The sequence below is a fragment of the Octodon degus genome, unplaced genomic scaffold (genome assembly GCF_000260255.1).
Source record: "Octodon degus isolate 3935 unplaced genomic scaffold, OctDeg1.0 scaffold00039, whole genome shotgun sequence".
Classification (NCBI taxonomy): domain Eukaryota; kingdom Metazoa; phylum Chordata; class Mammalia; order Rodentia; family Octodontidae; genus Octodon; species Octodon degus.
Window position 1 is genome coordinate 11,413,594 of NW_004524615.1, and position 8,402 is coordinate 11,421,995.

Consider the following 8,402-nt stretch of genomic DNA (forward strand, 5'->3'; position numbering starts at 1 on the left):
AAAGAATGACAACCTATTAATAAATATGAAGAACAGTTTCCTGCAAGCAGAAAATGTAGCTTTTCTTTTGTATCCAGGCTACACAGATTGATCTTGTGCTTTGCCATAAAGAAAACCTAATGAAGAAAAAAATTTACTGATCATATTAGCAGTTCATACTCTAATGAAGTGAGAAATAAGCAATAAAAAAAGATTTTAAAACTTCCCTTATTAGCACTAAGAATCCCTTTCTTAACTAGTCCCTTTACCAAACACATGTAACAAGAGGACCAAGAAAGTGAAGAGAAGAGGGAGAAAAAAGAATATGAAACACCTACAATGTTATCTACATGTACTATACCAACTCCCACAGTACATGTAATCAATAAGTACAGCAAACATGCCCTAATAAAAATTAAAATTTGAAACTAAGTTAAAAAGCACATTAAATCATCTTTGCAATTTTCCTCAAAATGCACCCAAAAAACTAACATGGGTTAGTGGGTAGACAGAGAGATGGGTAGCCGAAGATATAAGCCACTCAATAAATGCAGCAAAATATTCATTGTACAGTTTGGTGGTCCTCCCTATATTAGTCTGCTGTATATTCGAAAAATTTAGGGTAAAACATTGGAAGATACACATCACAAACTAAAATAAACTCTCATTTAGTGACTACTGAAAGGAAAGCACTGTGTGTATACTTGTTGTTCAAGCATTACAAGAGTGGTGAAAGGTTATAAACCTAACTGCTAGCGTTGTTTATTTTAAGATGGTGAAAATAGAGAAGGGAGAGGTTAAAAATGAGCTTTTAAGTCCACCAAACCCAGATATGGGCCCAGGCGTGCCGTCTACTCCTTGGGTGAGTTCACGTGTCTTAGCATCTGTACGCCTCAGTTGCTCATCGTCCTTGCAAGGCCACTGTAACTTAATAACACAGTGTACTGCAGTGCTCTGACTCTACTGGTGAAGAAGCTGACTCTCGCCAGCTGCTAGGATGGCCACCTCCTTCTCCAGGGTGCTCTCTGTGCCAGTAAACAGTGAAGGTCTGCATGTTACCCAGGCTCACTTCTGTAAATGTCAACTGTATCCTGGAATTAATATTCTGCACCTTTCAAGCAGCTTAAAGACTTTCTAATACTTCCTTATGGTGTCAACAATTTACTCACTTCCAAATGATATCACAAGGACCTAATGATAAAATTTGGCATTTTTGTCACCAGATTTAAGTGAGACTTTTGAAGGAGGAAAGTTGCCATCAAGCAGAGTGGTACAGGTAGGAGGAGTGTCCCTCAAAATTCCATATGCAAAGGGATGGTCCCCAGCATGAAAGTATTGGAAGGCAGCTATGCTGACCGCTATACCATAGATGCCAGCATATGGATAGGGATGTGAAGCTCTAGAAGCTTGAGCCTTCTGACAAGTCCTTAGGTTATTGTAGGACACCCAACCCACTCCTCTCTCTCTGCTTGTCTGCCAATGATGTGGGCTGTTGCTCCTGCACTTGTTTCTGTGATAATTTGCCACACTTGCCTAACACCCAAAGCAATGCACCCACCAGATCTTTGGCTTAAGCTTCCAAAACTGATACATAAATAAGCCCCTTTCCTTTGTAAGTGAATTGCCTCAGGTATTTTAGAATAATGGGAAACTGACTAATACACAGAAAATGTTTGTTTCTAGATCTGCAAAATCCAAGTATCAACCTCATATTTGCAAAGAAACAAAATCTAGTCTACTGTCCCTTCCCCATGAGGTAATTAGCTGACTTATAAGAACCACTTAGAAGATTAGTAAAGCTCCAGGTTTGTCCATGGATGATTGACATATGGGCTGTAAAGTGAGAAAGGAAGACCCACCCAGACATGGGTAGCATCAACCAATAAGCTTATAGCACAGGTAGAAGAAAAAGGGAAAGAAGGGCACCTTCTCTTCTTCAGAGGAGTTTTGGTCATTGGTCTCCAGTTTCTTTAGGCTTCTGGTGCAGACTCTTCAGCCTTCCCACATAGACCTTCAGATTTCTGACATGAAATTGCACTGAATCTGCCGTGAGCTTCAGACCTTTGAGCTTCAACTAGATCCTCCAGCTCTCCAGTTTGTGGACAACCAATTTGCATTCTTTTACCCATGATTCCACAGACAGCCATGGTAACCCTCTTTATGAATGCTTTTTATAATCATGTGTATATTATTGATAATGAACCCATTTCTCTCATGACCCCTAACTAATATGCCACAATTGTTAGTGATGTACACAGTATGGCTGCAACACACAGTAATTCACTTATGCTGAGACTGATCCATAAAGGAGTCAGGAGGCTGTGAGATTCTGTCTTCAGTTGAGAGTTGCCATTGAGCTTGACCATCTCCCAGCAAGGATTGTTAAGCAACATAAAATTCACCTGTAGGAGGACCTTTGTGAAGTCTCATCACATGCACTTCTATCCAGCTTGGCATGAAATTATTAAAGCTCCATGTACCTAATGTAGCACACTCAATTAACATCATCCCAGCCTGATATAGAAAAGCTTGAGAAGTCCAGATATACTACACACACACACACACACACACACACACACACACACACACACAGCTTGAGTCAATCAGTTCCTCCTCCTGCAGAAAAAATTCATCTTCTCTGATATGTGCTACTCCACATGTGGCCCACCTGATTGTTCTATAGCACCTTTTGCTTTTCTGGGTGATTACAAGTTGAGTGTGGGGTGACACATTTCAGTCACTTCCAGCTAGAACTGGTAACATGCTCTATAATGATTAAATTTATCTTTGTCCTTTGGAGATAGAGCAGAGTAATTATCCTATGTGTAGGACATTTTCTACTGTTAAATGGGATTCTCATGGTTAGTGACTTTTGAAGTAAAATCCATTCATTTCTTTAGATGAACTCTTTCATTCTTGGAAGAACAGACTCCTGAGTAAGCCAGTCGAAGGCGCTGGAAATCAGAACACACACAATAATAAATTGTGAAAGCACATGAAAAATAAATGCACTGTGCAAATGCAAACACCCATAATGTGTATTTGTGTTCAGTCTGATCTAACACATTAGGGCTTCCAATGCTCCTGGCATGTTACCACCAAGAAAATCATCCTCCTGTTACAGCATTCCCTCAACTGTGGACACCTAAGCTAGCCACAGACACTGGTTCTAACAGTGGCAGTGAAATTGTGATATGCACCAAAAAGGCAGGTGGCTTAAAGGCCAGCAAGATGGTACAGGGACAGCCGTCTAATCCTGGGGGCTACCAGAGGAATGGAACAAAAAGTATGCAATTGCTCATGCCATCTCTGGGGAAGCAGGTCTATGGGGAAATAATTCCAATTTTGTCATTCTTACGTGCAACTGCAGATTTAAAGCAACCTCATTTCCAACCCAATAATATGCCCATAAGTCTACTGAGATAAAATGCTTTACCACTAAAGATGATGCTTATTGTCTACCACCCAATCCCAGGGCCAGTAAGGCTTTGCAAATCTCATTCTCAGCACTGGCACTGAAAATGAGCAAACACGAAGCACGGTTTATGTGCAGATAAAACACACACAGCACTCATGCGCCCATATTTCCAGCACAAAATGTGCAGAATCTAGACATGCCGATGAACTGAAGAGAGAAAAGGGTAGGCTAAAGCCACATCTTTGAGAAGAAATTCCTTTGGAGAGTGCTTTCTTCTGACAATAGGGGCTGTGTTTCCAAATACCAAATGAATGAGTTGAAGAGTCCTGTGTCTTAGCTGGACTGACACAGCAAAATGCCACACACTGGGTGGCTTAACAATAGAAAAGAATTTTTCACTATGACATGTAAGATCAGTGTGCCAGTTGTTTCCGTTTTGGGTGAGAGCTACCTTCCCACTGTCTCCCTGTCCACATACGACCCAGAGAAAATTCACAAAGTTTCTTTGTGTCTCTGATAAAGGCATGAATCCTGTCCAACTAAGAATCCACCCTTCATGTCACCTTAATTATTTCCTTATTGCAAATACTGTCGTGTGAAGTATTAGGGCTCCAATATACGAATTCCGGTGAATGCCATGCCACCCATGGCGATGTTTAGGGTTCTCAGTGATTTCTCCTGGAAAGAAATAGCCTTCTGATTGGGCAAAGCTGTCTTCTATGGATGAAATAATGTAGGAAATTTCTCATTCCTAGTCTATATATGGACTATGTTGACACCACCCAGTTTTCAGTGTGAGAATTCACTGAGGTTTCCAGTAGACTGAAAATGTCATGGTTATGTTCTTTACATAGCAATCAGTTCCAAGTTCCCCATTACTACCTCATCCACTGCTGCAGGGAGCCCTGAAGGGCTGGCAAACAGCCAGCCGCTGTCACAGTGCACCAATAGCTTCCGCGTTTTCAGGTGAATGCACGTTCCACACATCCCTAGCTTTGGAGACTTGCCATTCACTCCCGCGCCAGCTGGAACATGGACATCCTCTATGCAGGGGTCTTTGCTAGCACTATTCTGTTGGCAGGGTTTTGGTGGGCAAGATTCTGCAGTTTCTCATATTTTACTTCAAGCTATGTCATCCCTCTAAATGAAGAGGCCAGACAGGCTTTGGGGCTCCTCGATGGCGGTAGAACACATGTAGTCACACCATAGGAGGCTGTGCCTAGCTTTCTCAACAGCTGCAGCCCAACTGCGGCGCCAACCTGAATTTCCTGGCAACTCACTATGGTGGTGGGCAGCAGGTCTTGTTGCCCTTCCCCAAATTCACTGAAAACTCTAAGGCCTCTACAGCTTGCGAGCACAGAAAAGGCAGCTAAGAGATGAACACCTAGCCAGGAAGCAAAGGGCAGAGCATTGGCAGAAAGCCCTGCAAGAGAAAATAAGAAACGATGTTTCCCTGACCTTAGCCCAGCTTTGGGCAGCTGTCTTGGAGAAGTTTCAAGCTTTCAGCCTTTGGAGGAAGCCCTGGTGGGGCCCTGATGTGCTCTGTGTGCTTCAGAAGTGCATCAGTCTTTCTCTGCACAGAGGCCCCAGGAGAGAGGTGGGGCACAGAGACGAGACTGCAGGGAGATGCAGCTAGGGCGGGAGGGAGAGAGGAAAGAAGACACTGGAATCAGACCGGGAAGACAGAGTGCTCAGTGTGAAAGCCTTCAAGTTGGCTGCAGGTGAATTTCTTTCACTGTGGGGTCAAAGGATATGCAGGATGGTGGGGCGGCAAAGGAGAAAAAGAAATATGATTGACGTCATTGTTCTTGCCCAATCTCTGCCTAAGTAGCATCCAGGAAGCCCCAAAGGACAGTGTGCCTGTACATCAAACGTCAGGAGAGATGTTTCCACTTATAACTGAAAACTTAGCAGAAGAAAGGAATTTTCTATTTTATTTTTATTTTTTAAAAGCCCTGTCCAAAACAAAATGTTGAGGCAGGGAATGCTTTCCTGTGAATTCAGCGCACCATAATTGATATCTCCGTGGCAGCTCTGTGCAGGTATACACGTATCTGTGGCCATGTTTATGTGTCTATGCCTTCAGTGGTTACTTACATGCAGAAGACGTCTGGCTGCAAGAGAAGTGAGTAGAGAACAGGATGTTACTTATGTTAAAAAAAAAAAAAAGGTGATTTTTGAATATTCTTTGCGGAGTGGAAGGGAATCTTTGCTTCTTATCTTTGCTTCTTAAAGTAGGTGACTTTCTTGCTTTAATAACTGAAATGCCAGCAGCTTGCTACCTAGATCTCAGAAATTAGACTATGCCTCACCAACATGGCCTACACCAGCTGCTGCTGACCTGAACTCCCACTTCAACAAATCCAGTCACCACAGTCCTGTATTCAGGGCAACGAGCATAGAAAGGCTGAAGCAACAACACAATTTCTTTTTATATTATAACATCAGACCTCCCAAAAGAACCAATCTCCAAATATATCACATCTGGACATTAAGGCAATTCAGTCCATAGGTGGAATGCAGGAATCTGCCTTTTCACATTAACAACATAGCATTGTCTCCCTAGTATAAGACTGAAAGAATAAATAATATCCAAAAGTATAATAGATGCTGTAAAAGGGAAAGAAACTTTCAAAGGAAAGGAACAACTGAGATGAGGAAAAGGAGAAAAGAAAGAAGGGGGAAAATACATACACAGGATAGCTTAGATAATTGTACTGCTGATTTCTACTGGCCTATTGAAAGGAACAGTTAATAATTTTTTGACCAATTTTGCATGCTGATATCTGGTAATCTGAACAACTAATTTGAAGACAACAATATAACAACCATTGTTGAATTCCTATCATTTTGATTAGTGGAATTCTGTATCATTTCTAATACTTTCTTCTTTTTCTTTTTCTTTTTTTTGTCCTAAGTTTTATTTAAATAACCTCCAGTGAGAACAGAACAGACCAATTATTACCACTTCTTCATAATACCAATGAGCCAAGCCACGGAGGGCAAGCACACCTGCAGCCAGCTGCCAGTCAGTGTGATGGGAAGATCTCAAGGGAGACAGCCCTGGCCTTGGCCCACTGCTGAAGGAGTATCGACAGTGGAGCAAGGGTTCTTGATGGTCTCATCAATGGACAGGATCAAGCACTCAGCCTCAGAGGCTGCTGTCAGGGCATTGATCCGCACCACAGCAGATCCCACAAGAACGCTGTGAAGTTGTCAGTAATGTCCGCAGTGTTGATGTCCACCCCAATACCACATGCCACCCTGGGCATGCCGAGCCAGTAGTTTGTTCAGGATGTTTGTAACATCAAAGTCAGTATTGTCACATAGCTGGCATGGGATAATCTCCAAGGCTTTAGCATATGCCCTGATAAGTAGCCACTGTTTTCTTGGGATAGTCCTTGAGGAATCCTGAAGGTGCTTAGATAGCTCCATCTCCGTGGCTTCACCACCAGCCACCACTGAATCATTCTTGATGGCTCTCCTGACAATCATGATGGCATCACGCAGAGACTGCTCTGTCTCCTCCATGAACTGCCCAGCTCTACCACAGAAGATGAAGGTGCAAGCCTTGGTCCTGAGGCAGCCAGTGAAGAAACTGTACCTTTCACCTCCAACCTGGGTCTCTTTGAACAGCTGGCAGCGGCCCAGCACATCTGCTGATGGACCATTCACACTGGTCTGGATTGAGCCTCCACAGGCCCTCATTATCCTCTTCAAATCCTCCTCAGGCACATGGCCAGTGCAGAATATGTCCCTATCAGTGAAGTACTGGGTGGCCACAATCCCAATAGGGAGTTTGGACAAAATTACTTTGGCTCCAGAATTATAAACCTTCTCTAAATTGTCATACAGAATGTTCCACTTAGCATCAACGATTACCTGATAATCCTCTACTGTGTGGACTCTGATTTCAGCATTGTCTTTCTCAGCTTTCAGCTCGAGTTCAACATTTAATAAGGCAATCTTGGAGTTATTTTACTTTTTTAGGTTGCATTTCAAATCCAGTGTAAGAGAAAGCCTTCTTGAATGCAACAGCAGCCGCCAGCCGAGACTCCTCCAGGACTCCACCTGTAGCTGCTTGATTTCAATCATCTTACACTGCATCAAATCATCGAGCATCATCACAGCATCAACCGCCATCTTGGCAAAGAAGGCTTTCTGCTGGGAGACCAGCCTGGAGCTCAGAGCTGTCATGGCACACGCTCCAGCAGCTTCTTCTGCTCCACTTTCTCTTGCTTCTTCATGGTCACAGCGAGCTCCTTGATCTTGTTAATTGCCAACTGTGTAGCTGTGTGGAAAGCTCGGATGATGATCTGGAGGTGCAAACCTTTCTCCACGTAGGGTCTCACCTGCTTCAGAAACTCTGCAGCCAGCAGGGTCACAGAGGTGGCGCCATCACCAACCTCAGCATCTTGAGATTCGGCGATGTCCACTAAAGTCTTTGCTGCAGGATGCATGACATCTAGAAGTTTCAAAATTGTGGCCCCATCATTAGAAATTGTTGTTTTGCCTCAGCCATCTGCAATAAGCTCTTCCATGCCACGGGGATCCAGGGTGGTTCTTACAGCTCGGCAACCACCTGGCAGGCACTGTTGTTACTCACCAGCTGAGGGATGCCTTGGGAGCTGTCAGTCCCCTCTTTCAACAGTATAACTGGTTTGGGCATCATTTTGGCAACTTCTTCAGGGGCTCAATACTCAGTTCTCCCTTTTCTCTTTCTTTAAAAAGCTATGTTTTATTCTCTTTTAAAAAAATATTAAAAATAGAGCCTTAAAAAAAAACCAGTTGGCCAGCGAGATAGCTCAGCAGACAACAGTCTGTTTTGACAAGAGTAGGGACCAGGGTTCGATCCCCAGTCTCACCCCAGGGGGGCTCTGAGCCAGAGACAGAGTCTGGGCATGGTGGAACAAGCCTGTAATCACAGTGCTGGGGAGGCTGAAAGCAGGAGGATCACCACAAGTGTGATCTGTGCAGTGAGACTCTGTGCCAAGAAAACAAATGA

General features: G+C 43.5%; 1 pseudogene; it reads right to left on the bottom strand.

The window, feature by feature from the left end:
* Window positions 1–6,445: 6,445 nt before the first annotated feature.
* Window positions 6,446–8,072, bottom strand: LOC101577281 (annotated as a pseudogene).
* Between the last annotated feature and the right edge of the window lie 330 nt (window positions 8,073–8,402).